This window comes from Pantherophis guttatus, chromosome 2 (genome assembly GCF_059756535.1).
Source record: "Pantherophis guttatus breed Tessera chromosome 2, ASM5975653v1, whole genome shotgun sequence".
Classification (NCBI taxonomy): Eukaryota; Metazoa; Chordata; class Lepidosauria; order Squamata; family Colubridae; genus Pantherophis; species Pantherophis guttatus.
This window is the reverse complement of record NC_142064.1, coordinates 262,595,657-262,623,205: the sequence shown is the minus strand read 5'-3', so window position 1 is coordinate 262,623,205 and position 27,549 is coordinate 262,595,657. Positions and strand designations below refer to the sequence as shown.

Sequence of the window (27,549 nt, the reverse complement as noted above, 5' to 3'; positions counted from 1 at the left end):
GTGGATCTGCGCAACCTGGGATTCTTTTGAACAAACACCCCACCCCACCCCAATTTTTAACCAACTCCACATCTCCGATCTGGATAATTCTGGAATGAAGGAAGAGTTTACGAGTGAAAGTTCATTTTACCCACCAGAGGGGCGGGGGGGGGGGATGTGCCTCAAATTCTGCCATCCTCCACATTCCTTCTACTACTACAGCTCCGTCACCCTCTGGGCATCCATATCTAGTGAACTGCCGTCCGGGATACGGGATCCGTGAAGCGGTGCGAGGATAGAAGTAGCAGTTCCCCAGAATTCTCGTTGCTTCTACTACTACCCCCTGGGCAACCCTATCTGGTGAACTGCCGTCCCGTATACGGGATCCTTACAGTGAGAGATGGAGCTCCTATTCATTCGCCCGTTTGTTGTCTGGACCGCCTTGAAGGGCTCTCCAATGTCTCCTCCGATCAGGATTCCCAGACCAGGGATGGAGCCTGCCTAGCCTGAATCCAAGGGGGCTTCTGTACCCACCAACAGCCTTTCCCAAACACACACACACACACACACACGCATGTGTCCACACACATCTCATTGGACCCCAGTTCTGTGATCATTTAGAAACCTTAGTTGGTGCTGTTAACGGTGAACTAAGACAAATTAACACACATTTTCATGGACAGAACGTGGCTCAATGACTGCAGATTTTCTCCATGGGATCTTTTAATTTTTTAATATTTCATTGAACAAGTGCTGGAAATTGGTTTTCCAAACAGCTCTGATATAATCTGTCTCATAATAAACTTCGATATTTTAACAAGTTTCCTACAGTTATAAAGAAGCAAATACAAATTTTTTCATTTATACTGCAAATGTATTGAATATTTATTTATTGATTAATTGATTGATTTTTTTATACCGCCCTTCTCACGAAGGACTCAGGGCGGTGTAGAGCCATAATAAAAAAACATGAAATACAAAACTTAAAAACAATTTAAAAACAAATTAAATATTTTGGTCCCACAGTTAAAAACCCAAAAGTTAAAATACCCCATCCAGATTCTTATGACGCCAGGCCAGCTTAATATAAATATTAAAAAATATAAAAATATATAAATATTTTTTCTCCTCAGGGCTGTTAAGTGAATCACTGCCGTTGTTATGTCCGGAACATGATCGAATTCGTTGATAGTCTGGAGTGTCCGGCAGAGTCCTGAAGAAACCAAGTTAGCCACCAGCTGGATCTGGGCATGCAGATCTGTGAAATTCCCTGGAATTCAATGTGGGAGAGGCTTACTTAGAAGGGGAGGGCTTTCGCTGGAGGTCCCAGGAGTCATTTGTCCTCTTTCGTGTTGTGAGTGGGGATATAGCCCTGGACCAGAGACCAACTCCCCACGAAAGGTACAAAAGTGGCTTTGCAGTTGCTCAACATTAGGTCCTCACGGCTGTTCTGCTGTTCCTCCATCACCAGGCAATTGATGAAAGAGCGAGAGAAATAGGTGACCATTGGGGGACCTTGATTTCATTCTCCTTGAATCCTTCCATTATGGGAAGGGAAGGGAAGCATCTGAGGGCCAGTCTTTGCGGTCAAAGGGACTTACCATCTTCTATGGAAGGCAAAAGATACCTGGAGGCCTCCTGGAATTCTCCTTCGGAGGCAAGAAAAGGAGAAAGCAGTGTGAGGCGCATCTTAAACTCCAAAGGGAAAACGATCACCATTCATTTAACAGCGAATATTATTCATATATATATAATTTGATTTATATGCCGCCCTTCTCCGGAGACTCAGGGCGGCTTACAATGCGTTAAGCAATAGCCTTCATCCTTTTGTATATTTATACAAAGTCAGCTTATTGCCCCCACAAACTGGGTCCTCATTTCACCTACCTTAGAAAGGATGGAAGGCTGAGTCAACCTTGAGCCTAGTAAGATTCGAACCTGCAGTAATTGCAGGCAGCTGTGTTAATAACAGGGTGCTTTAAACCACTGTACTACCAAGGCTCTTTTAATTCAGAAAAATGAGAAATTTGACTGGCTTCTGTGTGTTTTCATTGTGAACCGAAATGGTGAACCTATGGCAGAGCCCACTCTATGGGCGCAGGCACCATCCTCACAGCTCAGCCAGCTGGTGGTGAGATCTATATCAAGGCTGAAAAGGCCACTTCCTGGGACTTACCACCAAGCGGTGAACAGCCGAAGAGCATAATAAAATATGCTGCCTCTCTGGATCTGTCTTGTCCTGAAACAATAAAGAGTTGGAGACATTCGGAGACATCGAAAAGACACTGGATTTAAAATGCCCCCGTCTCTCGATGTGGGAATATCCTCCAAATCCATAACGGAAATGGATTGGAGGGAATATCAGGGCTTGGGATATGTCACTTTGTACTTTTTAAGTCGGGTACTCCGTGACTGAGGACCGGGAGAAGATGCTGAGCTGTGGGTTCTATTGGGGGGGGGGGTTTCCTGGTGGTGGGGACTCCCAAGGCAGGATCTGGGAGGGACTCTGGGACAGATCCCTTTCCAACCCTATGGTGAGGCACATGGGCTGCCTTTCCTCAACTCCTCCCTGGTTCCTCAGCTGCCCAGATCAGAGATGGGCAGTTCAGGATGGAGGTCTACACTTCCAAAGAGTCGCACATCGAGTAGACCCATTGAAAGGAGTCAGGTTTACCTGAAACCTGACCGATTCTCACGCCAACCCACCTACATCTCCCAAACTCAAATTTGCTTACCCTTGCCAGAGAACGTGGAAGTTCCAAGGAAGCAAAGATCCCCCTTGACCTGTGAAGAAAGAGTGGTGAGTCAGTTGTGACAGCTGAGCTCCCCACCCCCTGACTTTGAGCAAAGCATCTTTCCTTGACAGCCAATATCCTGCAAAGACGCACTGTAACCAGATCTCTTTTGGAATCCCCTTGGTCGTTCCCTTGGATGATCTAGCGCTCTTTCCGTATTTTCAGGCACTCTTGGCACCCCCTGATGCCAGGGGGCTTCTGCATAAGAAGAAGGAGCTGCCACCGAGACCCTCCCCCACACACGCGGTTCAGGCTGCAGGCAATTCCTCTGCAGGGGTGGCTGTCAAGGACGATCCCCGCTTCTCTTTCGCACTCACCTCCGACCGGAGGATTCTCAGTCTGGAACTGAAGACTGGTCGCACATTTGAATCCATCTGGAGCTGCAAGAGCAACAGAGGTCAATTTCAGACAGTTGGTCGGCATTGGGGCTCTTTGCGGGGGAATTTGGGCATTCGATCCCCATTCAGTTTCCCTCCCAGGGTCCTAACTCAGGGCCTCCCAGGAACGGTGGGTGCCCGGAGAAACGCAAGGACGGCAGAGCCTCACCTGAGACTAGAGAAAGGCCCAGTTGCACCTTCAGATCCAACCCTCTCGGGGCTTCGTTTGCACCTGCAAAGGGACAATTGACCCGAGATGAAAACACACACAGATACAGACACCCAAACACGCACGCATGCATCACGACGGTCCACGCCCCCCTTCAAACCCCGAGGGAGGGAGCCAAGGAGTCCTGGTCCTCCCCAAACTGACCTTCGAATCTGGGGGGCCCTAGGAGAGGGAGAGTCAGAAGGAGAGCCAGAAGGAGGCTCGCCTCCAGTCTCCTGGGTCCTGCAACAAGGAACAGCGGAAGGATTATTAGACAATTGATCCCAGAGGAAGATATATTTTATTTATTTATTTGATTTATTTGATTTCTATACCGCCCTACTCCGGAAGGACTCAGGGCGGTGCACAGCCAAACAATAAAACACATACATACAAAATTTAAAAGTAGGATAAAATCAAATTAAATAATTTTGGCCCTGACAAATTTAAAACCCCAAACTTTTAAAACCAATTTAAAATTGAATGTATAAAATACTAACAGATATTTAAAAATTAAACATCTTTTATAAAAGGGAGAAAATTAGGCCAGGCCCGCCTGGTGAAATAGAAAGGTCTTTAAAGCGCGGCGGAAGGTGCGCAGATCCGGGATCCTCCGTATCTCTGGGGGGAGCTCGTTCCAGATAGTAGGTGCCCCCACAGAGAAGGCTCTCCCCCTGGGGGCCGCCAGTCGGCATTGTATTTCCAGGCACTCTCGGCACCCCCTGATCCCAGGGGGCTTCTGTACCGAGACCCTCCCCAACACACCCCGTTCATGCTGCAGGCAATTCCTCTGCAGGGGTGGCTGTCAGAGGACGATCCCCCGCTTCTCTTTCGCACTCACCTCCAACCGGAGGAATATCAGGCTGGATCTGAAAACGGGCCTCACACTGGAATCCACCCTGAGCTGGAAGAGCAGCAGAGATAAATTTCAGACAGTTGGTCGCCATTGGGGCTTTTTTGGGGGGGGGGAGATTTGGGCATTCAATCCCCATCCAGTTTCCCTCCCAGGGTCCTAACTCAGGGCCTCCCAGGAACGGTGGGTGCCCGGAGAAACGCAAGGACGGCAGAGCCTCACCTGAGATTAGGGAAAGGCCCAGTTCCACCTTCAGATCCAACCCTCTCGGGGCTTCGTTTGCACCTGCAAGGGTTCAATTGACCCGAGATGAAAACACACACAGATACAGACACCCGAACAGACGCACGCACACATCACGACGGTCCACGCCCCCCTTCAAACCCCGAGGGAGGGAGCCAAGGAGTCCGGGTCCTCCCCAAACTGACCTTCGAATCTGGGGGGCCCTAGGAGAGGGAGAGTCAGAAGGAGAGCCAGAAGGAGGCTCGCCTCCAGTCTCCTGGGTCCTGCAACAAGGAACAGCGAAAGGATTATTAGACAATTGATCCCAGAGGAAGATTCATCCAAGATGCCAGTCTGGGTCCCTCCGCACAGATTTAGCTGTGGGCCGATCCTCCTCTCCCTTTCAAAAGGATCGCGATCTCAGATGGGGAAGAGCTGCAGCGAGGAAGGTGGAAATGAGGGAATCCAGCTGGTTCCCACTAGCCGGCTTCTTCCAAGGCTAAAGCTTCAGTGGCCGGAGGGAGGTCCAGGATCACGCTTTCCCCAGCTGGATTTCTCGGAAGCCCCCTTAGGCCGGCTGGGGATGTTGTGGCATCGCTGGAGTGTGTGTGTGTGGGGGGGGGGGGGAATGCGGTGGCATTTTCCCCTATTTGAGGAAGATGGAGGAGCGGAGAGGGTGTTAGGCGCTCCTGGCAGCTCCTTCCGCAGGTGGTTTTTGACGGAGTGGATCCAGTGGTGGGATTTTTAAGTAGTTAAGTATTATTATTATTATTATTATTATTATTATTATTATTATTATTATTATTATTATTATTATTATTAGTCATATTTCTATGCCGCCCACTCTCCAAGGACTCTGGGCGGAATGGTCAAAAGCGCGAGTACCTGTCAGAAATCACTTTTTTAAGCCCTCTGGGTAGTCCCTATCTGGATATGGACTACTCAGAGGGCTGAAAAAGTTATTTTTGACCAGTCCTCGCCCTTTTGACCAGTCCTTGCACTTACGACTGTCCTCACATTTTATGTTTTTTGCCCTATCTTGTAACCATGGTGAAGAGAAGCAGTTGTGAAATGAGTGACATGGTTGTTAAGAATGCTGCAACGGGTATAAATGTGAGAATAGTCATAAGTGTGAGGTCTAGTCAAAAGTGCGAGGACCGGTCAGAAATGACTTTTTTCAGCTCTCTGAGTAGTCCCTATACACATAGCCACACCCACCCGGTCACATGATCAGCTAGCCACGCCCACCCCAGTCACATGACCTCCAAGCCATGCCCACTCAAATAAGCCACGCCCACAGAACCGGTTGTTAAAAAAAATTGAATCCCAACTGAGTGGATCCCGCCACTTTACACTTTATTTTTCTTCCTGGAATTTGGATACCCTGCACCCAAATCCCCGAGACACTCTGGGCCAGGGTGAAATGCTACCGGTTCGGACCAGATCGCCGGATCCGATAGCAATGGAGGCGGGTGGAGAACCGGTAGCAAAAATCCCTGCCCCCCCCATTGCCCAGCTGTGCCTCACAATCATCAGAGGCTTTTTAAAAAAATTTTAAAAGCATTTCTTCTACAACCTCTTTGGCCGAAAAAATGGTTTTAAAAGTTAAAAAAATAAAATTTGGCCACGCCCACTCAGTCATATTATCCCCCACCAAGCCACGCCCACAGAACCGGTACTAACAAATTTTACATTGCACCACTGCTCTAGGTGGTGTGCAATTTAAAGAGGAAAACCAAAAGCCGTGTAAAACTGGGATGCATCGAGAAAAGCATCCCTTGGAGGCGCCGCTCAGAAGCTGCCCCTCCCCTCTCCCTGCGATCCCGACCAGCGCCTCCTTCCCTCAACTCGTGCCGCATCTCCGCCTGCCGACTCACCGTTTTCCATGTCTTCTTCTAATCCGAGCAACCGAAATATCCGAATCCACATCAAAAGCTCAAGTGTCTCGTAGCCACGATCCGCACCTGCTTAAATAGGGGTCCAGAGGCTCCGCCTCCCACTGCGGGGAGATTTTTCTTAAGGTTTTCAAGGTTTTCATGAGGATCAGTGTATCAGTCTATACAATGATCATCACGGTTTTCAAAATACCAAGAGTGGTGTTAAAGGGCGACTCATTGCTGTGTGAACCATACCCGTCTATGTGCACAGGTACTCGGCGACTCAGGGGAGAGTTTTCTCACGGTTTTCAAATACCCAGAGTGGTGTTAAAGGGCGACTCATTGCTGTGTGAACCATACCCGTCTATGTGCACAGGTACTCGGCGACTCGGAGGAGAGTTTTCTCACTGTTTTCAAAATACCCAGAATGGTGTTAAAGGACGACTCACTGCTGTATGAACAATACCCGTCTATGTGCTCAGTGATCGGCGACTCGGAGGAGAGTTTTCTCACGGTTTTCAAAATACCCAGAGTGGTGTTTAAGGACGACTCACTGCTGTATGAACAATACCCGTCTATGTGCTCAGTGATCGGCGACTCGGAGGAGAGTTTTCTCACGGTTTACAAAATACCCAGAGTGGTGTTAAAGGACGACTCACTGCTGTATGAACAATACCCATCTATGTGCTCAGTGATCGGCAACTTGGAGGAGAGTTTTCTCACGGTTTTCAAAATACCCAGAATGGTGTTAAAGGATGACTCACTGCTGTATGAACAATACCCATCTATGTGCTCGACGATGGCAACTTGGAGGAGAGTTTTCTCACGGTTTTCAAAATACCCAGAGTGGTGTTAAAGGATGACTCACTGCTGTATGAACAATACCCGTCTATGTGCTCGGCGATCGGCGACTCGGAGGAGAGTATTCTCACGGTTTTCAAAATACCCAGAATGGTGTTTAAGGATGACTCACTGCTGTATGAACAATACCCGTCAATGTGCTCGGCGATCGGCGACTCGGAGGAGAGTTTTCTCACGGTTTTCAAAATACCCAGAATGGTGTTAAAGGATGACTCGCTGCTGTATGAACCATACCCGTCTATGTGCTCGGTTCGGTGACAGCGACTCGGGGAACAGTTTTCTCACGGTTTTCAAAATACCCAGAGTGGTGTTAAAGGATGAGTCACTGCTGTATGAACAATACCCATCTATGTGCTCGGCGACGGCGACTCGGGGGAGAGTTTTCTCACGGTTTTCAAAATACCCAGAGTGGTGTTAAAGGAAGACTCACTGCTGTATGAACAATACCCGTCTATGTGCTCAGTGATCGGCGACTCGGAGGAGAGTTTTCTCACTGTTTTCAAAATACCCAGATTGGTGTTAAAGGATGACTCACTGCTGTATGAACAATACCCATCTATGTGCTCAGTGATCGGCGACTTGGAGGAGAGTTTTCTCACGGTTTTCAAAATACCCAGAGTGGTGATAAAGGATGACTCACTGCTCTATGAACAATACCCATCTATGTGCTCAGTGATCGGCAACTTGGAGGAGAGTTTTCTCACGGTTTTCAAAATACCCAGAGTGGTGTTAAAGGACGACTCAATGCTGTATGAACAATATCCGCCTATGTGCTCAGTGATCGGCGACTCGGAGGAGAGTTTTCTCACTGTTTTCAAAATACCCAGAGTGGTGTTAAAGGATGACTCACTGCTGTATGAACAATACCCATCTATGTGCTCAGTGATCGGCAACTTGGAGGAGAGTTTTCTCACGGTTTTCAAAATACCCAGAGTGGTGTTAAAGGATGACTCACTGCTGTATGAACAATACCCGTCTATGTGCTCAGTGATCAGCAACTTGGAGGAGAGTTTTCTCAAGGTTTTCAAAATACCCAGAGTGGTGTTAAAGGATGACTCACTGCTCTATGAACAATACCCGTCTATGTGCTCAGTGATCGGCAACTTGGAGGAGAGTTTTCTCACGGTTTTCAAAATACCCAGAATGGTGTTAAAGGATGACTCACTGCTGTATGAACAATACCCATCTATGTGCTCAGTGATCGGCGACTCGGAGGAGAGTTTTCTCACGGTTTTCAAAATACCCAGAGTGGTGTTAAAGGATGACTCACTGCTGTATGAACAATACCCGTCTATGTGCTCAGTGATCGGCGACTCGGAGGAGAGTTTTCTCACTGTTTTCAAAATACCCAGAGTGGTGTTAAAGGATGACTCACTGCTGTATGAACAATACCTGTCTATGTGCTCGGCAACGGCGACTCAGGGGAGAGTTTTCTCACGGTTTTCAAAATACCCAGAGTGGTGTTAAAGGATGACTCACTGCTGTATGAACAATACCCGTCTATGTGCTCAGTGATCGGCGACTCGGAGGAGAGTTTTCTCACTGTTTTCAAAATACCCAGAGTGGTGTTAAAGGATGACTCACTGCTGTATGAACAATACCTGTCTATGTGCTCGGCAACGGCGACTCAGGGGAGAGTTTTCTCACGGTTTTCAAAATACCCAGAGTGGTGTTAAAGGATGACTCACTGCTGTATGAACAATACCCGTCTATGTGCTCAGTGATCGGCAACTTGGAGGAGAGTTTTCTCACGGTTTTCAAAATACCCAGAGTGGTGTTAAAGGATGACTCACTGCTGTATGAACAATACCCATCTATGTGCTCGACGATGGCAACTTGGAGGAGAGTTTTCTCACGGTTTTCAAAATACCCAGAGTGGTGTTAAAGGACGACTCACTGCTGTATGAACAATACCCGTCTATGTGCTCGACGATGGCAACTTGGAGGAGAGTTTTCTCACGGTTTTCAAAATACCCAGAATGGTGTTAAAGGATGAGTCACTGCTGAATGAACCATACGCATCTATGTGCTCGGCGATCGGCGACTTGGAGGAGAGTTTTCTCATGGTTTTCAAAATACCCAGAGTGGTGTTAAAGGATGACTCACTGCTGTATGAACAATACCCATCTATGTGCTCGACGATGGCAACTTGGAGGAGAGTTTTCTCACGGTTTTCAAAATACCCAGAATGATGTTAAAGGATGAGTCACTGCTGTATGAACCATACCCGTCTATGTGCTCGGCGATCGGCGACTCGGAGGAGAGTTTTCTCATGGTTTTCAAAATACCCAGAGTGGTGTTAAAGGATGACTCACTGCTGTATGAACAATACCCATCTATGTGCTCAGTGATCGGCGACTCGGAGGAGAGTTTTCTCACTGTTTTCAAAATACCAGAATGGTGTTAAAGGACGACTCACTGCTGTATGAACAATACCCGTCTATGTGCTCAGTGATCGGCAACTCGGAGGAGAGTTTTCTCACTGTTTTCAAAATACTCAGAGTGGTGTTAAAGGATGACTCACTGCTGTATGAACAATACCCATCTATGTGCTCAGTGATCGGCAACTTGGAGGAGAGTTTTCTCACGGTTTTCAAAATACCCAGAGTGGTGTTAAAGGATGACTCACTGCTCTATGAACAATACCCGTCTATGTGCTCAGTGATCGGCAACTTGGAGGAGAGTTTTCTCACGGTTTTCAAAATACCCAGAATGGTGTTAAAGGATGACTCACTGCTGTATGAACAATACCCGTCTATGTGCTCGACGATGGCAACTTGGAGGAGAGTTTTCTCACGGTTTTCAAAATACCCAGAGTGGTGTTAAAGGATGACTCACTGCTGTATGAACAATACCCGTCTATGTGCTCGGCGATCGGCGACTCGGAGGAGAGTTTTCTCACGGTTTTCAAAATACCCAGAATGGTGTTTAAGGATGACTCACTGCTGTATGAACAATACCCGTCAATGTGCTCAGCGATCGGCGACTCGGAGGAGAGTTTTCTCACGGTTTTCAAAATACCCAGAATGGTGTTAAAGGATGACTCGCTGCTGTATGAACCATACCCGTCTATGTGCTCGGTTCGGTGACAGCGACTCGGGGAACAGTTTTCTCACGGTTTTCAAAATACCCAGAGTGGTGTTAAAGGATGAGTCACTGCTGTATGAACAATACCCATCTATGTGCTCAGTGATCGGCGACTCGGGGGAGAGTTTTCTCACGGTTTTCAAAATACCCAGAGTGGTGTTAAAGGATGACTCACTGCTGTATGAACAATACCCATCTATGTGCTCGGCGACGGCGACTCGGGGGAAAGTTTTCTCACGGTTTTCAAAATACCCAGAGTGGTGTTAAAGGATGACTCACTGCTGTATGAACAATACCCATCTATGTGCTCAGTGATCGGCGACTCGGGGGAGAGTTTTCTCACGGTTTTCAAAATACCCAGAGTGGTGTTAAAGGATGACTCACTGCTGTATGAACAATACCCGTCTATGTGCTCAGTGATCGGCGACTCGGAGGAGAGTTTTCTCACTGTTTTCAAAATACCCAGAGTGGTGTTAAAGGATGACTCACTGCTGTATGAACAATACCCATCTATGTGCTCAGTGATCGGCGACTTGGAGGAGAGTTTTCTCACGGTTTTCAAAATACCCAGAGTGGTGTTAAAGGATGACTCACTGCTGTATGAACAATACCCATCTATGTGCTCAGTGATCGGCAACTTGGAGGAGAGTTTTCTCACGGTTTTCAAAATACCCAGAGTGGTGTTAAAGGACGACTCACTGCTGTATGAACAATACCCGTCTATGTGCTCAGTGATCGGCGACTCGGAGGAGAGTTTTCTCACTGTTTTCAAAATACCCAGAGTGGTGTTAAAGGATGACTCACTGCTGTATGAACAATACCCATCTATGTGCTCAGTGATCGGCAACTTGGAGGAGAGTTTTCTCACGGTTTTCAAAATACCCAGAGTGGTGTTAAAGGATGACTTACTGCTGTATGAACAATACCCATCTATGTGCTCGACGATGGCAACTTGGAGGAGAGTTTTCTCACGGTTTTCAAAATACCCAGAGTGGTGTTAAAGGATGACTCACTGCTGTATGAACAATACCCGTCTATGTGCTCGGCGATCGGCGACTCGGAGGAGAGTTTTCTCACTGTTTTCAAAATACCCAGAATGGTGTTAAAGGATGACTCACTGCTGTATGAACAATACCCGTCTATGTGCTCGGTGATCGGCGACTCGGAGGAGAGTTTTCTCACTGTTTTCAAAATACCCAGAGTGGTGTTAAAGGATGACTCACTGCTGTATGAACAATACCCGTCTATGTGCTCAGTGATCGGCAACTTGGAGGAGAGTTTTCTCACGGTTTTCAAAATACCCAGAGTGGTGTTAAAGGATGACTCACTGCTGTATGAACAATACCCATCTATGTGCTCGACGATGGCAACTTGGAGGAGAGTTTTCTCACGGTTTTCAAAATACCCAGAGTGGTGTTAAAGGATGACTCACTGCTGTATGAACAATACCCGTCTATGTGCTCGGCGATCGGCGACTCGGAGGAGAGTTTTCTCACTGTTTTCAAAATACCCAGAGTGGTGTTAAAGGATGACTCACTGCTGTATGAACAATACCCGTCTATGTGCTCGGCGATCGGCGACTCGGAGGAGAGTTTTCTCACGGTTTTCAAAATACCCAGAGTGGTGTTAAAGGATGACTCACTGCTGTATGAACAATACCCGTCTATGTGCTCAGTGATCGGCAACTTGGAGGAGAGTTTTCTCACGGTTTTCAAAATACCCAGAGTGGTGTTAAAGGATGACTCACTGCTGTATGAACAATACCCATATATGTGCTCGACGATGGCAACTTGGAGGAGAGTTTTCTCATGGTTTTCAAAATACCCAGAGTGGTGTTAAAGGATGACTCACTGCTGTATGAACAATACCCGTCTATGTGCTCGGCGATCGGCGACTCGGAGGAGAGTTTTCTCACTGTTTTCAAAATACCCAGAATGGTGTTTAAGGATGACTCACTGCTGTATGAACAATACCCGTCAATGTGCTCGGCGATCGGCGACTCGGAGGAGAGTTTTCTCACGGTTTTCAAAATACCCAGAATGGTGTTAAAGGATGACTCGCTGCTGTATGAACCATACCCGTCTATGTGCTCGGTTCGGTGACAGCGACTCGGGGAACAGTTTTCTCACGGTTTTCAAAATACCCAGAGTGGTGTTAAAGGATGAGTCACTGCTGTATGAACAATACCCATCTATGTGCTCGGCGACGGCGACTCGGGGGAGAGTTTTCTCACGGTTTTCAAAATACCCAGAGTGGTGTTAAAGGAAGACTCACTGCTGTATGAACAATACCCGTCTATGTGCCCAGTGATCGGCGACTCGGAGGAGAGTTTTCTCACTGTTTTCAAAATACCCAGAGTGGTGTTAAAGGATGACTCACTGCTGTATGAACAATACCCATCTATGTGCTCAGTGATTGGCGACTTGGAGGAGAGTTTTCTCACGGTTTTCAAAATACCCAGAGTGGTGTTAAAGGATGACTCACTGCTGTATGAACAATACCCATCTATGTGCTCAGTGATCGGCAACTTGGAGGAGAGTTTTCTCACGGTTTTCAAAATACCCAGAGTGGTGTTAAAGGACGACTCCCTGCTGTATGAACAATACCCGTCTATGTGCTCAGTGATCGGCGACTCGGAGGAGAGTTTTCTCACTGTTTTCAAAATACCCAGAGTGGTGTTAAAGGATGACTCACTGCTGTATGAACAATACCCATCTATGTGCTCAGTGATCGGCAACTTGGAGGAGAGTTTTCTCACGGTTTTCAAAATACCCAGAGTGGTGTTAAAGGATGACTCACTGCTGTATGAACAATACCCATCTATGTGCTCGACGATGGCAACTTGGAGGAGAGTTTTCTCACGGTTTTCAAAATACCCAGAGTGGTGTTAAAGGATGACTCACTGCTGTATGAACAATACCCGTCTATGTGCTCGGCGATCGGCGACTCGGAGGAGAGTTTTCTCACTGTTTTCAAAATACCCAGAATGGTGTTAAAGGATGACTCACTGCTGTATGAACAATACCCGTCTATGTGCTCGGCGATCGGCGACTCGGTGGAGAGTTTTCCCACGGTTTTACTGCTGTATGAACCATACCCGTCTATGTGCTCGGTTCGGTGACAGCGACTCGGGGAACAGTTTGCTCACGGTTTTCAAAATACCCAGAGTGGTGTTAAAGGATGAGTCACTGCTGTATGAACAATACCCGTCTATGTGCTCGGCAACGGAGACTCGGGGGAGAGTTTTCTCACGGTTTTCCAAATACCGAGAGTGGTATTAAAGGACAACTCACTGCTGTATGAACAATACCCGTCTATGTGCTCGGCGACCGCGACTCGGAGGAGAGTTTTCTCACGGTTTTCAAAATACCCAGAATGGTGTTAAAGGATGAGTCACTGCTGTATGAACCATACCCGTCTATGTGCTCGGCGACGGCGACTCGGTGGAGAGTTTTCCCACGGTTTTACTGCTGTATGAACCATACCCGTCTATGTGCTCGGTTCGGTGAAAGCGACTCGGGGAACAGTTTTCTCACGGTTTTCAAAATACCCAGAGTGGTGTTAAAGGATGAGTCACTGCTCAATGAACAATACCCGTCTATGTGCTCGGCGACGGCGACTCGGTGGAGAGTTTTCCCACGGTTTTACTGCTGTATGAACCATACCCGTCTATGTGCTCGGTTCGGTGACAGCGACTCGGGGAACAGTTTTCTCACGGTTTTCAAAATACCCAGAATGGTGTTAAAGGATGAGTCACTGCTGTATGAACCATACCCGTCTATGTGCTCGGCGACGGCGACTCGGTGGAGAGTTTTCCCACGGTTTTACTGCTGTATGAACCATACCCGTCTATGTGCTCGGTTCGGTGACAGCGACTCGGGGAACAGTTTTCTCACGGTTTTCAAAATACCCAGAGTGGTGTTAAAGGATGAGTCACTGCTGTATGAACAATACCCGTCTATGTGCTCGGCGACGGCGACTCGGAGGAGAGTTTTCCCACGGTTTTACTGCTGTATGAACCATACCCGTCTATGTGCTCGGTTCGGTGACAGCGACTCGGGGAACAGTTTTCTCACGGTTTTCAAAATACCCAGAGTGGTGTTAAAGGATGAGTCACTGCTGTATGAACAATACCCGTCTATGTGCTCGGCGACGGCGACTCGGAGGAGAGTTTCCTCACGGTTTTCAAAATACCCAGAGTGGTGTTAAAGGATGACTCACTGCTGTATGAACAATACCCGTCTATGTGCTCGGCGACTCGGGGGAGAGTTTTCTCACGGTTTTCAAAATACCCAGAGTGGTGTTAAAGGATGAGTCACTGCTGTATGAACAATACCCGTCTATGTGCTCGGCGACGGCGACTCGGAGGAGAGTTTCCTCACGGTTTTCAAAATACCCAGAGTGGTGTTAAAGGATGACTCACTGCTGTATGAACAATACCCGTCTATGTGCTCGGCGACTCGGGGGAGAGTTTTCTCACGGTTTTCAAAATACCCAGAGTGGTGTTAAAGGATGACTCACTGCTGTATGAACAATACCCGTCTATGTGCTCGGCGACTCGGGGGAGAGTTTTCTCACGGTTTTCAAAATACCCAGAGTGGTGTTAAAGGATGAGTCACTGCTGTATGAACAATACCCGTCTATGTGCTCGGCAACGGAGACTCGGGGGAGAGTTTTCTCACGGTTTTCCAAATACCGAGAGTGGTGTTAAAGGACAACTCACTGCTGTATGAACAATACCCGTCTATGTGCTCGGCGACCGCGACTCGGAGGAGAGTTTTCTCACGGTTTTCAAAATACCCAGAATGGTGTTAAAGGATGAGTCACTGCTGTATGAACCATACCCGTCTATGTGCTCGGCGACGGCGACTCGGTGGAGAGTTTTCCCACGGTTTTACTGCTGTATGAACCATACCCGTCTATGTGCTCGGTTCGGTGAAAGCGACTCGGGGAACAGTTTTCTCACGGTTTTCAAAATACCCAGAGTGGTGTTAAAGGATGAGTCACTGCTGTATGAACAATACCCGTCTATGTGCTCGGCGACGGCGACTCGGTGGAGAGTTTTCCCACGGTTTTACTGCTGTATGAACCATACCCGTCTATGTGCTCGGTTCGGTGACAGCGACTCGGGGAACAGTTTTCTCACGGTTTTCAAAATACCCAGAATGGTGTTAAAGGATGAGTCACTGCTGTATGAACAATACCCGTCTATGTGCTCGGCGACGGCGACTCGGTGGAGAGTTTTCCCACGGTTTTACTGCTGTATGAACCATACCCGTCTATGTGCTCGGTTCGGTGACAGCGACTCGGGGAACAGTTTTCTCACGGTTTTCAAAATACCCAGAGTGGTGTTAAAGGATGAGTCACTGCTGTATGAACAATACCCATCTATGTGCTCGGCGACGGCGACTCGGTGGAGAGTTTTCTCACGGTTTTCAAAATACCCAGAGTGGTGTTAAAGGACGACTCACTGCTGTATGAACAATACCCGTCTATGTGCTCAGCGACGGCGACTCGGGGGAGAGTTTTCTCACTGTTTTCAAAATACCCAGAGTGGTGTTAAAGGATGAGTCACTGCTGTATGAACAACACCCGTCTATGTGCTCGGCGACGGCGACTCGGAGGAGAGTTTCCTCACGGTTTTCAAAATACCCAGAGTGGTGTTAAAGGATGACTCACTGCTGTATGAACAATACCCGTCTATGTGCTCGGCGACTCGGGGGAGAGTTTTCTCACGGTTTTCAAAATACCCAGAGTGGTGTTAAAGGATGAGTCACTGCTGTATGAACAGTACCCGTCTATGTGCTCGGCGATCGGCGACTCGGAGGAGAGTTTTCTCACAGTTTTCAAAATACCCAGAGTGGTGTTAAAGGATGACTCACTGCTGTATGAACAATACCCGTCTATGTGCTCGGCGACTCGGGGGAGAGTTTTCTCACGGTTTTCAAAATACCCAGAGTGGTGTTAAAGGATGAGTCACTGCTGTATGAACAGTACCCGTCTATGTGCTCGGCGATCGGCGACTCGGAGGAGAGTTTTCTCACGGTTTTCCAAATACCGAGAGTGGTGTTAAAGGACAACTCACTGCTGTATGAACAATACCCGTCTATGTGCTCGGCGACGCCGACTCGGAGGAAAGTTTTCTCACGGTTTTCAAAATACCCAGAGTGGTGTTAAAGGATGACTTGCTGCTGTATGAACCATACCCGTCTATGTGCTCGGCGACGGCGACTCGGGGACTCGCTGCTGTGGGCACATGCGCCGACCCCCCCTCTCAGAGCCCTCTCTGTGGGCACGTGCGCCGACCCCCACTCAGAGCCGTCTCTGTGGGCACGTGAGCCGCCCCCCCCAGAGCCCTCTCTGTGGGCACGTGCGCCGACCCCCCCTCTCAGAGCCCTCTCTGTGGGCACGTGAGCTGCCCCCCCCTCAGAGCCCTCTCTTTGGGCACGTGCGCCGCCCCCCCTCAGAGCCCTCTCTGTGGGCACGTGAGCCGTCCCCGCCTCTCAGAGCCCTCTCTGTGGGCACGTGAGCCGCCCCCCCCCAGAGCCCTCTCTGTGGGCACGTGAGCAGCCCCCCCTCAGAGCCCTCTCTGCGGGCACGTGAGCTGCCCCCCCCTCAGAGTACTCTCTGCGGGCACGTGAGCCGTCCCCCCCTCTCAGAGCCCTCTCTGTGGGCACGTGAGCCGTCCCCCCCTCTCAGAGCCCTCTCTGTGGGCACGTGCGCCGCCCCCCCTCTCAGAGCCCTCTCTGTGGGCACGTGAGCCGTCCCCCCACTCAGAGCCCTCTCTGTGGGCACGTGAGCCGTCCCCCCCTCAGAGCCCTCTCTGTGGGCACTTGAGCCGTCCCCCCCTCTCAGAGCCCTCTCTGTGGGCACGTGCGCCGACCCCCCCTCTCAGAGCCCTCTCTGTGGGCACGTGCGCCGACCCCCCCTCACAGAGCCCTCTCTGTGGGCACGTGAGCCGTCCCCCCCTCTCAGAGCCCTCTCTTGGGGCACGTGCGCTGCCCCCCCTCAGAGCCCTCTCTGTGGGCACGTGCACCGACCCCCTCTCACAGAGCCCTCTCTGTGGGCACGTGCGCCGACACCCCCTCTCAGAGCCCTCTCTGTGGGCACGTGAGCCGCCCCCCTCTCAGAGCCCTCTCTTTGGGCACGTGCACTGCCCCCCCCTCAGAGCCCTCTCTGTGGGCATGTGAGCCCCCCTCCCTCAGAGCCCCCTCTGTGGGCACGTGAGCCGTCCCCCCTCTCAGAACCCTCTCTGTGGGCACGTGCGCCGACCCCCCCTCTCAGAGCCCTCTCTTTGGGCACGTGCGCAGCCCCCCCCTCAGAGCCCTCTCTGTGGGCACGTGCGCCGACCCCCCTCTCAGAGCCCTCTCTGTGGGCACGTGAGCCGCCCCCCTCTCAGAGCCCCCTCTGTGGGCACGTGAGCCGCCCCCCCTCACAGCCCCCTCTGTGGGCACGTGCGCCGACCCCCCCTCACAGAGCCCTCTCTGTGGGCACGTGCGCCGCCCCCCCCTCTCAGAGCCCTCTCTGTGGGCACGTGAGCCGCCCCCCCCTCAGAGCCCCCTCTGTGGGCACGTGAGCCGTCCCCCCCTCTCAGAGCCCTCTGTGGGCACGTGAGCCGTCCCTCCCTCTCAGAGCCCTCTCTGTGGGCACGTGCGCTGTCCCCCCCCTCTCAGAGCCCTCTCTGTGGTCATGTGCGCCGACCCCCCCTCTCAGAGCCCTCTCTTTGGGCACGTGCACCGACCCCCCTCTCAGAGCCCTCTCTTTGGGCACGTGCGCCGACCCCCCCTCTCAGAGCCCTCTCTTTGGCCACGTGCGCCGACCCCCCCTCTCAGAGCCCTCTCTGTGGGCACGTGCGCTGACCCCCCCTCTCAGAGCCCTCTCTGTGGGCACGTGAGCCGTCCCCCCCTCTCAGAGCCCTCTCTGTGGTCATGTGCGCCGACCCCCCCTCTCAGAGCCCTCTCTTTGGGCACGTGCGCCGTCCCCCCCTCTCAGAGCCCTCTCTGTGGTCATGTGCGCCGACCCCCCCTCTCAGAGCCCTCTCTGTGGGCACGTGCGCCGTCCCCCCCTCTCAGAGCCCTCTCTGTGGTCATGTGCGCCGACCCCCCCTCTCAGAGCCCTCTCTTTGGGCACGTGAGCCGTCCCCCCCTCTCAGAGCCCTCTCTGTGGTCATGTGCGCCGACCCCCCCTCTCAGAGCCCTCTCTTTGGGCACGTGCGCCGACCCCCCTCTCAGAGCCCTCTCTTTGGGCACGTGCGCCGACCCCCCCTCTCAGAGCCCTCTCTTTGGCCACGTGCGCCGACCCCCCCTCTCAGAGCCCTCTCTGTGGGCACGTGCGCCGACCCCCCCTCTCAGAGCCCTCTCTGTGGGCACGTGAGCCGTCCCCCCCTCTCAGAGCCCTCTCTGTGGTCATGTGCGCCGACCCCCCCTCTCAGAGCCCTCTCTTTGGGCACGTGCGCCGACCCCCCTCTCAGAGCCCTCTCTTTGGGCACGTGAGCCGTCCCCCCCTCTCAGAGCCCTCTCTTTGGGCACGTGCGCTGCCCCCCCCTCAGAGCCCTCTCTGTGGGCATGTGAGCCCCCCTCCCTCAGAGCCCCCTCTGTGGGCACGTGAGCCGTCCCCCCTCTCAGAGCCCTCTCTTTGGGCACGTGCGCCGACACCCCCCCTCAGAGCCCTCTCTGTGGGCACGTGAGCCGCCCCCCTCTCAGAGCCCTCTCTTTGGGCACGTGCGCTGCCCCCCCCTCAGAGCCCTCTCTGTGGGCATGTGAGCCCCCCTCCCTCAGAGCCCCCTCTGTGGGCACGTCAGCCGTCCCCCCTCTCAGAACCCTCTCTGTGGGCACGTGCGCCGACCCCCCCTCTCAGAGCCCTCTCTTTGGGCACGTGCGCAGCCCCCCCCTCAGAGCCCTCTCTGTGGGCACGTGCGCCGACCCCCCTCTCAGAGCCCTCTCTGTGGGCACGTGAGCTGCCCCCCTCTCAGAGCCCCCTCTGTGGGCACGTGAGCCGCCCCCCCCTCACAGCCCCCTCTGTGGGCACGTGCGCCGACCCCCCCTCACAGAGCCCTCTCTGTGGGCACGTGCGCCGCCCCCCCCTCTCAGAGCCCTCTCTGTGGGCACGTGAGCCGCCCCCCCCTCAGAGCCCCCTCTGTGGGCACGTGAGCCGTCCCCCCCTCTCAGAGCCCTCTGTGGGCACGTGAGCCGTCCCTCCCTCTCAGAGCCCTCTCTGTGGGCACGTGCGCCGTCCCCCCCTCTCAGAGCCCTCTCTGTGGTCATGTGCGCCGACCCCCCCTCTCAGAGCCCTCTCTTTGGGCACGTGCGCCGACCCCCCTCTCAGAGCCCTCTCTTTGGGCACGTGCGCCGACCCCCCCTCTCAGAGCCCTCTCCTTGGGCACGTGCGCCGACCCCCCCTCTCAGAGCCCTCTCTGTGGGCACGTGCGCCGACCCCCCCTCTCAGAGCCGTCTCTGTGGTCATGTGTGCCGACCCCCCCTCTCAGAGCCCTCTCTGTGGGCACGTGCGCCGTCCCCCCCTCTCAGAGCCCTCTCTGTGGTCATGTGCGCCGACCCCCCCTCTCAGAGCCCTCTCTTTGGGCACGTGAGCCGTCCCCCCCTCTCAGAGCCCTCTCTGTGGTCATGTGCGCCGACCCCCCCTCTCAGAGCCCTCTCTTTGGGCACGTGCGCCGACCCCCCTCTCAGAGCCCTCTCTTTGGGCACGTGCGCCGACCCCCCTCTCAGAGCCCTCTCTTTGGGCACGTGCGCCGACCCCCCCTCTCAGAGCCCTCTCTTTGGGCACGTGAGCCGTCCCCCCCTCTCAGAGCCCTCTCTGTGGTCATGTGCGCCGACCCCCCCTCTCAGAGCCCTCTCTTTGGGCACGTGCGCCGACCCCCCCTCTCAGAGCCCTCTCTTTGGGCACGTGCGCCGACCCCCCTCTCAGAGCCCTCTCTTTGGGCACGTGCGCCGACCCCCCCTCTCAGAGCCCTCTCTTTGGGCACGTGCGCCGACCCCCCCTCTCAGAGCCCTCTCTGTGGGCACGTGCGCCGACCCCCCCTCTCAGAGCCCTCTCTGTGGGCACGTGAGCCGTCCCCCCCTCTCAGAGCCCTCTCTGTGGTCATGTGTGCTGACCCCCCCTCTCAGAGCCCTCTCTTTGGGCACGTGCGCCGACCCCCCTCTCAGAGCCCTCTCTTTGGGCACGTGAGCCGACCCCCCCTCTCAGAGCCCTCTCTTTGGGCACGTGAGCCGTCCCCCCCTCTCAGAGCCCTCTCTGTGGGCACGTGCGCCGACCCCCCCTCTCAGAGCCCTCTCTGTGGGCACGTGCGCCGTCCCGCCCTCTCAGAGCCCTCTCTGTGGGCATGTGCGCCGACCCCCCCTCTCAGAGCCCTCTCTGTGGGCACGTGAGCCGTCCCCCCCTCTCAGAGCCCTCTCTGTGGGCATGTGCGCCGACCCCCCCTCTCAGAGCCCTCTCTGTGGGCACGTGAGCCGTCCCCCCCTCTCAGAGCCCTCTCTGTGGGCATGTGCGCCGACCCCCCCTCTCAGAGCCCTCTCTGTGGGCACGTGCGCCGTCCCGCCCTCTCAGAGCCCTCTCTTTGGGCACGTGAGCCGCCCCCCCTCTCAGAGCCCTCTCTGTGGGCATGTGCGCCGCCCCCCCTCTCAGAGCCCTCTCTGTGGGCACGTGAGCCGCCCCCCCTCTCAGAGCCCTCTCTGTGGGCACATGCGCCGCCCCCCCTCAGAGCCCCCTCTGTGGGCACGTGCGCCGACCCCCCCCTCAGAGCCCTCTCTGTGGGCACGTGAGCCGTCCCCCCCCCTCAGAGCCCTCTCTGTGGGCACGTGAGCCGTCCCCCCCTCTCAGAGCCCTCTCTGTGGGCACGTGCGCCGACACCCCCTCACAGAGCCCTCTCTGTGGGCACGTGCGCCGACACCCCCTCTCAGAGCCCTCTCTGTGGGCACGTGAGCCGTCCCCCCCTCTCAGAGCCCTCTCTGTGGGCACGTGCGCCGACACCCCCTCTCAGAGCCCTCTCTGTGGGCACGTGCGCCGACACCCCCTCTCAGAGCCCTCTCTGTGGGCACGTGAGCCGTCCCCCCCTCTCAGAGCCCTCTCTGTGGGCACGTGCGCCGTCCCGCCCTCTCAGAGCCCTCTCTTTGGGCTCGTGAGCCGTCCCCCCCTCTCAGAGCCCTCTCTGTGGGCATGTGCGCCCTCACCCCAGCTCAGATTGGAGGGAATATCAGGGCTTGTGGTATGTCATTTTGTACTTTTTAAGTATGAAATCTTATATGAATCGGCACAAACAGCATTGGGTATTCCGCGACTGGGGACCTGGAGAAGACACTGAGCTGTGGGTCCTATTGGGGGGGGGGGTTTCCTGGTGAGGGGACTCCCAAGGCAGGATCTGGGAGGGAATCTGGGACAGATCCCTTTCCAACCCTACGGTGAGGCACATGGGCTGCCTTTCCTCAACTCCCCCCTCATTCCTCAGCTGCCCAGATCAGAGATGGACAGTTCAGGATGGAGGTCTACACTTCCAAAGAGTCGCATATCGAGTAGACCCACTGGAAGGAGTCAGGTTTACCTGAAACCTGACCGATTCTCACGCCAGCCTGCCTACATCTCCCAAACTCAAATTTGCTTTCCCTTGCCAGACAACATGAGAATTCCGAGGAAGCAAAGATCCCCCTTGACCTGTGAAGAAGGAGCGGTGAGACAGTTGTGACAGCTGAGCTCCCCCCCCACTTTGAGCAACGCTGCCCCACAAAGCATCTTTCCTTGACAGCCGATATCCTGCAAAGACTCACTGTAACCAGATCTCTTTTGGAATCCCCTTGATCGTTCCCTTGGATGATAAAGCGCTTTTTCTGTATTTTCAGGCACTCTTGGCACCCCCTGATCCCAGGGGGCTTCTGCATAAGAAGAAGGAGCTGCCACCGAGACCCTCCCCCACACACGCGGTTCAGGCTGCAGGCAATTCCTCTGCCGAGGTGGCTGTCAGAGGACGATCCCCGCTTCTCTTCCACAGTCATCTCCGATCCCAGGATTCTCAGACTGGATCTGAAGACAGGCCTCACACTGGAATCCATCCTGAGCTGGAAAAGCAGCAGAGATCAATTCAGACGGTTGGTCACCATCGGGGCTCGGGGTGTCGGTGCTGGGGCATTTGCTCCCCATCCAGTTTCCCTCCCAGGGTCCTTCCTGAGGACCTCCCAGGTCCCTGACAAAACGCAAGGATGGCAGAGCCTCACCTGAGACTAGAGAAAGGCCCAGTTGCACCTTCAGATACAACCCTCTCGGGGCTTCCTTTGCACCTGCGAAGGGACAATTGATCCGAGATGAAAACATTTTTTTAAATTTTATTTTTAGAATTTTATTCATACATGAATCATAATATATAATATATACCAATATACACAATACAAACAATTAACACGTGCTCCCCCACCCCTCGGGGGATCATTCCTGCTTCCAAAATCTTAAAGCTTCTTCCGGTGGTGGTGTCCCCCTTCCTCCAGAAAACACATATATTAGGAACTATTCCCAGATTCCATTGAATTCATTCACTTTCATTGTGCCCCTCTTTACTTTAATATTACATGTCAGTTTATCATTTATGGCAATATCCCATACTTCCTTATCCCGTTCTTCCAAACAATAATCACCTCGTGTCTTCCAGTTCCTAGAAATCATTAACCTTGCTGCGGTCAACAAATTTATTATCAACTCTTTAGTTTCTTTTTTTACACTTTATATCTTCCAATTAGAGTAATGCTACCTTTGGTGCCTCTTCTACCTTTATTCCTACAATTTCTTCCATCTCCTTAAACACCATCTTCCACAATTTTTACACAAATTTACAATCCCACCACATATGTAAATATGTTCCTTTTCCCCCACAACCTCTCCAACAGTTATCTGAATAGCGCTGATTCATATTGCTTAATCTAACCGGAGTTAAGTACCACCTCCATACCATTTTATAATAATTCTCTTTTATTCTTACTGACATATTTCTCAACACTCTTTGTTGCCAAATTCTTTCCCAACTCTGTTGCCCAATTTGTATCTTCAAATCGGTTTCCCATACCATCTTTCCTAAATTTTCCCTCTCCTCTTCCTCCAACAATATTTTATAAATTCCACTCATTAAGCCTTTTATCTCTTTATTTTCTTCCTTTACAGTTTCATTTTTTTCAATTAATTCCTCGAACCTCGTTAACTCTCTACACTCTCCATTTTCTCTTATCCAGTTTTTAGTCCAATGTTCCACTTGGCTGTAATTTAACCAAGACAACCGTTTTCCTCCTAAAACCTCTTCCAATTCCCCAGGCGTCCTCATTCCTCCTAACCATTCCTTTAGTTTCATTTTATTTTTCTCTTTTAAAATTTTATTCACTTTATTCTTCAAATTCCCTGGGAACTTTTCCAAGATTACTCCCACTTCCATTCTACTCAACTTAGTTGCCATATCCCTAGAAACGAAAACATAATCAATTCTAGAATAAGATTTATAAGTTGGGGAATAGTATGTGAAACCGGGCTCCCCACCTTTAAGAAAATGCCATCCATCCACAATAATCTTTTTCTTTTATTAATTTATTTAAAATGGTGATATTATTCCTCCTTTCAGCACTTGTGGGATTGGTCCTGTCCAATCTATTATTCATAACCATATTAAAATCTCCACCTAAGATGACATGTCCTTCTTTAAATTCTTCTATTACTTTAAACAATTCTAAAAAAAATTATCTATGTCTCACATTTGGGGCATAAACATTAACCAACCTATATGCTGTACTTTCAATTTGACCTTTAATCATAATAAATCTATCATGCCCATCTTTTTTTGTATTCTCCATAGTAAATCCAGTTCTTTTAGACATCAGTATGGCCACCCCATTTTTTTTTTGAAGTCCCCAGTGACTTTTCATACTTTGGTTTCTCTTCAGATCGTATAAATCTTTCGCCTTTTACTAGAGATGAAAACACACACAGATACAGACACGACGGTCCACGCCTCCCTTCAAACCCCGAGGGAGGGACCCAAGGAGTCCTGGTCCTCCCCAAACTTGACCTCCGAATCTGGGGGGCCCTGGTCATCCAAGATGCCAGTCTGGGTCCCTCCGCACAAGTTTAGCTGTGGGCCGATCCTCCTCTCCCTTTCAAGGGATGGCGATCTCAGATGGGGGAAGAGCTGCAGCGAGGAAGGTGGAAAGGAGGGAATCCAGCTGGTTCTTCCATGGCTAAAGCCTCAGTGGCCGGAGGGAGGTCCAGGATCACGCTTTCCCCAGCTGGATTTCTCGGAAGCCCCCTTAGGCCAGCTGGGCATGTCGTGGCATCGCTGGAGTGGGTGTGGGGGGAATGAGGTGGCATTTTCCCCTATTTGAGGGAGATGGAGGAGCGGAGGGGGTGTTAGGCGCTCCTGGCAGCTCCTTCCGCAGGTGGTTTTTGACGGAGTGGATCCCGCCGCTTTACGCTTTATTTTTCTTCCTGGAATTTGGATACCCCGCACCCGAATCACCGAGACACTCTGGGCGGTGTGTAATTTAAAGAGGAAATTTAATTCATTTAGTTTAATTAATTCAATTTATATGCCGCCCCTCTAGGAAGACTCAGGGCGGCTCAGAATACATTTTTAAAAAATCATTATAAAAAGACATTGAAAATTTAAAAAACATTAAAAACTCATCCGCGCCATTCATGGCCGGATCTCGCCAGATCACAAGAGCGTGATCAACGGCCCCAGGCCTGCCGAAAACCGAAAGCCGCGTAAAACTGGGATGCATGGAGAAAAGGATCCCTTGGGGGGCCGCTCCGAGGCGCCCCCTCCCCTCTCCCTGAGTGCCCGCAGGCACGTCGGAGCCCCAGCGGCTCCCGCTGCCCCACCGCCCCTTCTGCCCCGGGCCAGAGCGGCGGGAGAGGACGGCCGACTCACCGTTCTGCATGTCTTCTTCTTCTCCGCGCGGCCGAAACCTCCGAATCCACAGCAAACGCTCAAGTGTCTCGCAGCCACGATCCGCACCGGCTTAAATAGGTGCCCGGAGGCTCCTCCCGCCACCGGCTGCGATTCCGTCGTCACGACTCCACCTCCGGTACCTCGACGAAGGCTCCTCCGACTCCACCCTTTGGACCAGGGCTGTCAAACTCAAGGACCGCGGGGCAGCCATGGATACGGCCAGTGACTGGCCCGCGGTGCCCCTGCCAGCGAAATGGAGCTTGGGACGGTCGTGCGGGGGGGGGGGCGGCTTTTCGCTGGCAGAGAGATAGGAAAATAAAAGCAAAAGCAAACGGAGAAATGTCGCTTCCTTTGATCTCCCGCAGTAAGACCCGAGCTTTTTTTTTCGGCTGCCAAGAATAAACTTTGATAACAGCCTTGCTTAAAATCTCGAACCAATGGAACGTCCTGCTACTTTAATCTAACTGACCTTCCATCCCTAGAAAATACTAATCGAATAATGTATATTTTTACACTGAGATTTCCTTTTACTTGAAATATGAATGTATGACAGTTGAAGCATACGAGGAAAAACATTGGCCACAAAATATAGTAAATTCATATTCGTATTTGATTATATTTGTAGAATCTGACCAATAAATAAATTTGTATCGGCTTCTTTGTAACTGTAGGAAACTTTTTAAAATATCAATTAACAGACTCAGGATTATCATGGGGCAGAGTGTATCAGAGCTCTTTTGAGGGAACAAATTTTCCGCAGTTGTTCAATGAAATATTTAAAAAATTAAAAGATCCCAATGGAGAAAATCTGCAGTCATTGAGCCTCGTTGTGTCCATGAAAAAGTGCGTTAATTTGTCTTTCTTAAATTCACCGTTAACAGCAGCAATTAACGTTTCTAAATAATCACAGAATTGGGGTCCTCCGAATCAGGTGTGTGTGGACACATACATGTGTGTCTGTGTGTTTGGCAAAGGATGTCGGTGGGTACAGAAGCCCCCTTGGCTTCAGGCTAGGCGTGCCCCATCCCTGGTCTGGGAATCCTCATCCGAGGAGACATTGGAGAGCCCTTCAAGGCGGTCCAGACAACAAACGGGGGAATGAATAGGAGCTCCATCTCTCACTGTAAGATGACAATACAGAATCTTTCTCCCTCCTCACCTTTTCCTCTCTGGGAAACAAGGGAGTTCTTTCGGAAACGCTTTCCTTGCACCCCCCCCCCAAAAGTCCTCTGGGGTGACCAAGGTATCTCATGTACCGTTATCCTACCCGTCAATCCGGCCTATTGATCGTCGTCCTCTAGGGTGGGGCTGGGAGGGTTTTCTATCGGTTTGCAAAGTAAGGACGTCAGGCTTTCAGTCAACAAGATTTGGTCTCTTGTCAGTGAGAAGGAACAACATCAGCCTCAGTGGAAACGTCGCTTTCATCCATCATTCGACACTTGGGAGACGAAAAGCCTCGGATCTTCGCGCTGGGCGTCCAAAGGAGGGAACGGCCCCTTGCAGAGGAGAGGAGTGGCAGTAGCGTCCCAACACAAAACGCCCAGCGAGGAGTCGGAGGAGCAGCCTTCTTTCCGGGAATCGATCCTAGCAGCCCCAATCCCGGGTGTGTCTGTGTGGTGTAGGCAGCAGCAGGCACCGCTGTGTAGTGGCTGCTTAGCCTACTTCCTCTTCCACGCTTACGCATCAGAGCGGGAGGACCGAGGGGAGAACTCAAGCGACGGGTCTACCCTTGGGCCGTTTCCATTCCGAACACACCCAGAGCGAGTCTTCGGGGCCCAAAGACTCGCGTTGCCTCCCTTCTCCCCCCCGGGCGACAGCAGTGGCAGGAATCGGCGGGCGCATCCTTCCTAGGGAGAGGCTGGCCAGGGACACACGCATCCAGCCCCCCCCCCCCCGTGGCAGCCTGCTCTCTTACCGGGCCTGCCGAAGCAGGGAGAGCTCCGGGTGAACAAGCAACAGCTTGCAAAACGTCAGCCGAAATGGAAACGTCGCTTGCAAATCCTGGGGCAACAAGAGTGGACCCAGAACAAAGCATAAATCAGCTTTTTTCCTCCTTACACAGACTCATTTCCGGCCTCGCCTTTTCCTCTTTAAAACATTTCGCTTGTTTCTCTGAAAAAACTTTATTTTTAGCACAGCATCCTGTTGAAGCGCTCAATTTACCTCCCTCCTCCCTCTTGCAGCCCCATTTCCCTTAATGCGTCACAGTTTTAACCAATTGCTACTTTGCATAAACTCTTCTGTTCCTTTTGTTCTCTGCTTGCAGTTTCAGCCGGCACCGATGTTGGTGAGGCCTGTGGTTTGACATTTAGCTCGTGCTGTTACGTATTTTTTAAAAAACGGCTTATCATTCTTCTAATGGCA

General features: G+C 51.8%; 4 long non-coding RNA genes across 4 annotated transcripts; all 4 read right to left on the bottom strand.

Moving 5' to 3' along the window:
* Nucleotides 1-1,005: 1,005 nt before the first annotated feature.
* Nucleotides 1,006-2,219, bottom strand: LOC148115738 (uncharacterized). Its single transcript, XR_015731731.1, has 3 exons — nt 2,156-2,219; nt 1,581-1,628; nt 1,006-1,249 (listed from the first exon to the last, which is right to left on the bottom strand). It is a non-coding gene; the product is annotated as an uncharacterized LOC148115738 (long non-coding RNA).
* An 870-nt stretch (nt 2,220-3,089) lies between these two features.
* LOC132710798 (uncharacterized) lies at nt 3,090-3,609 on the bottom strand. The gene is made up of 3 exons (XR_015731729.1): nt 3,525-3,609; nt 3,321-3,383; nt 3,090-3,154 (listed from the first exon to the last, which is right to left on the bottom strand). It is a non-coding gene; the product is annotated as an uncharacterized LOC132710798 (long non-coding RNA).
* A 327-nt stretch (nt 3,610-3,936) lies between these two features.
* Nucleotides 3,937-4,725, bottom strand: LOC148115737 (uncharacterized). The gene is made up of 3 exons (XR_015731730.1): nt 4,641-4,725; nt 4,435-4,497; nt 3,937-4,263 (listed from the first exon to the last, which is right to left on the bottom strand). It is a non-coding gene; the product is annotated as an uncharacterized LOC148115737 (long non-coding RNA).
* A 17,318-nt stretch (nt 4,726-22,043) lies between these two features.
* LOC117660266 (uncharacterized) lies at nt 22,044-27,153 on the bottom strand. Its single transcript, XR_009621525.2, has 3 exons — nt 25,165-27,153; nt 22,478-22,540; nt 22,044-22,321 (listed from the first exon to the last, which is right to left on the bottom strand). It is a non-coding gene; the product is annotated as an uncharacterized LOC117660266 (long non-coding RNA).
* Nucleotides 27,154-27,549: the final 396 nt, after the last annotated feature.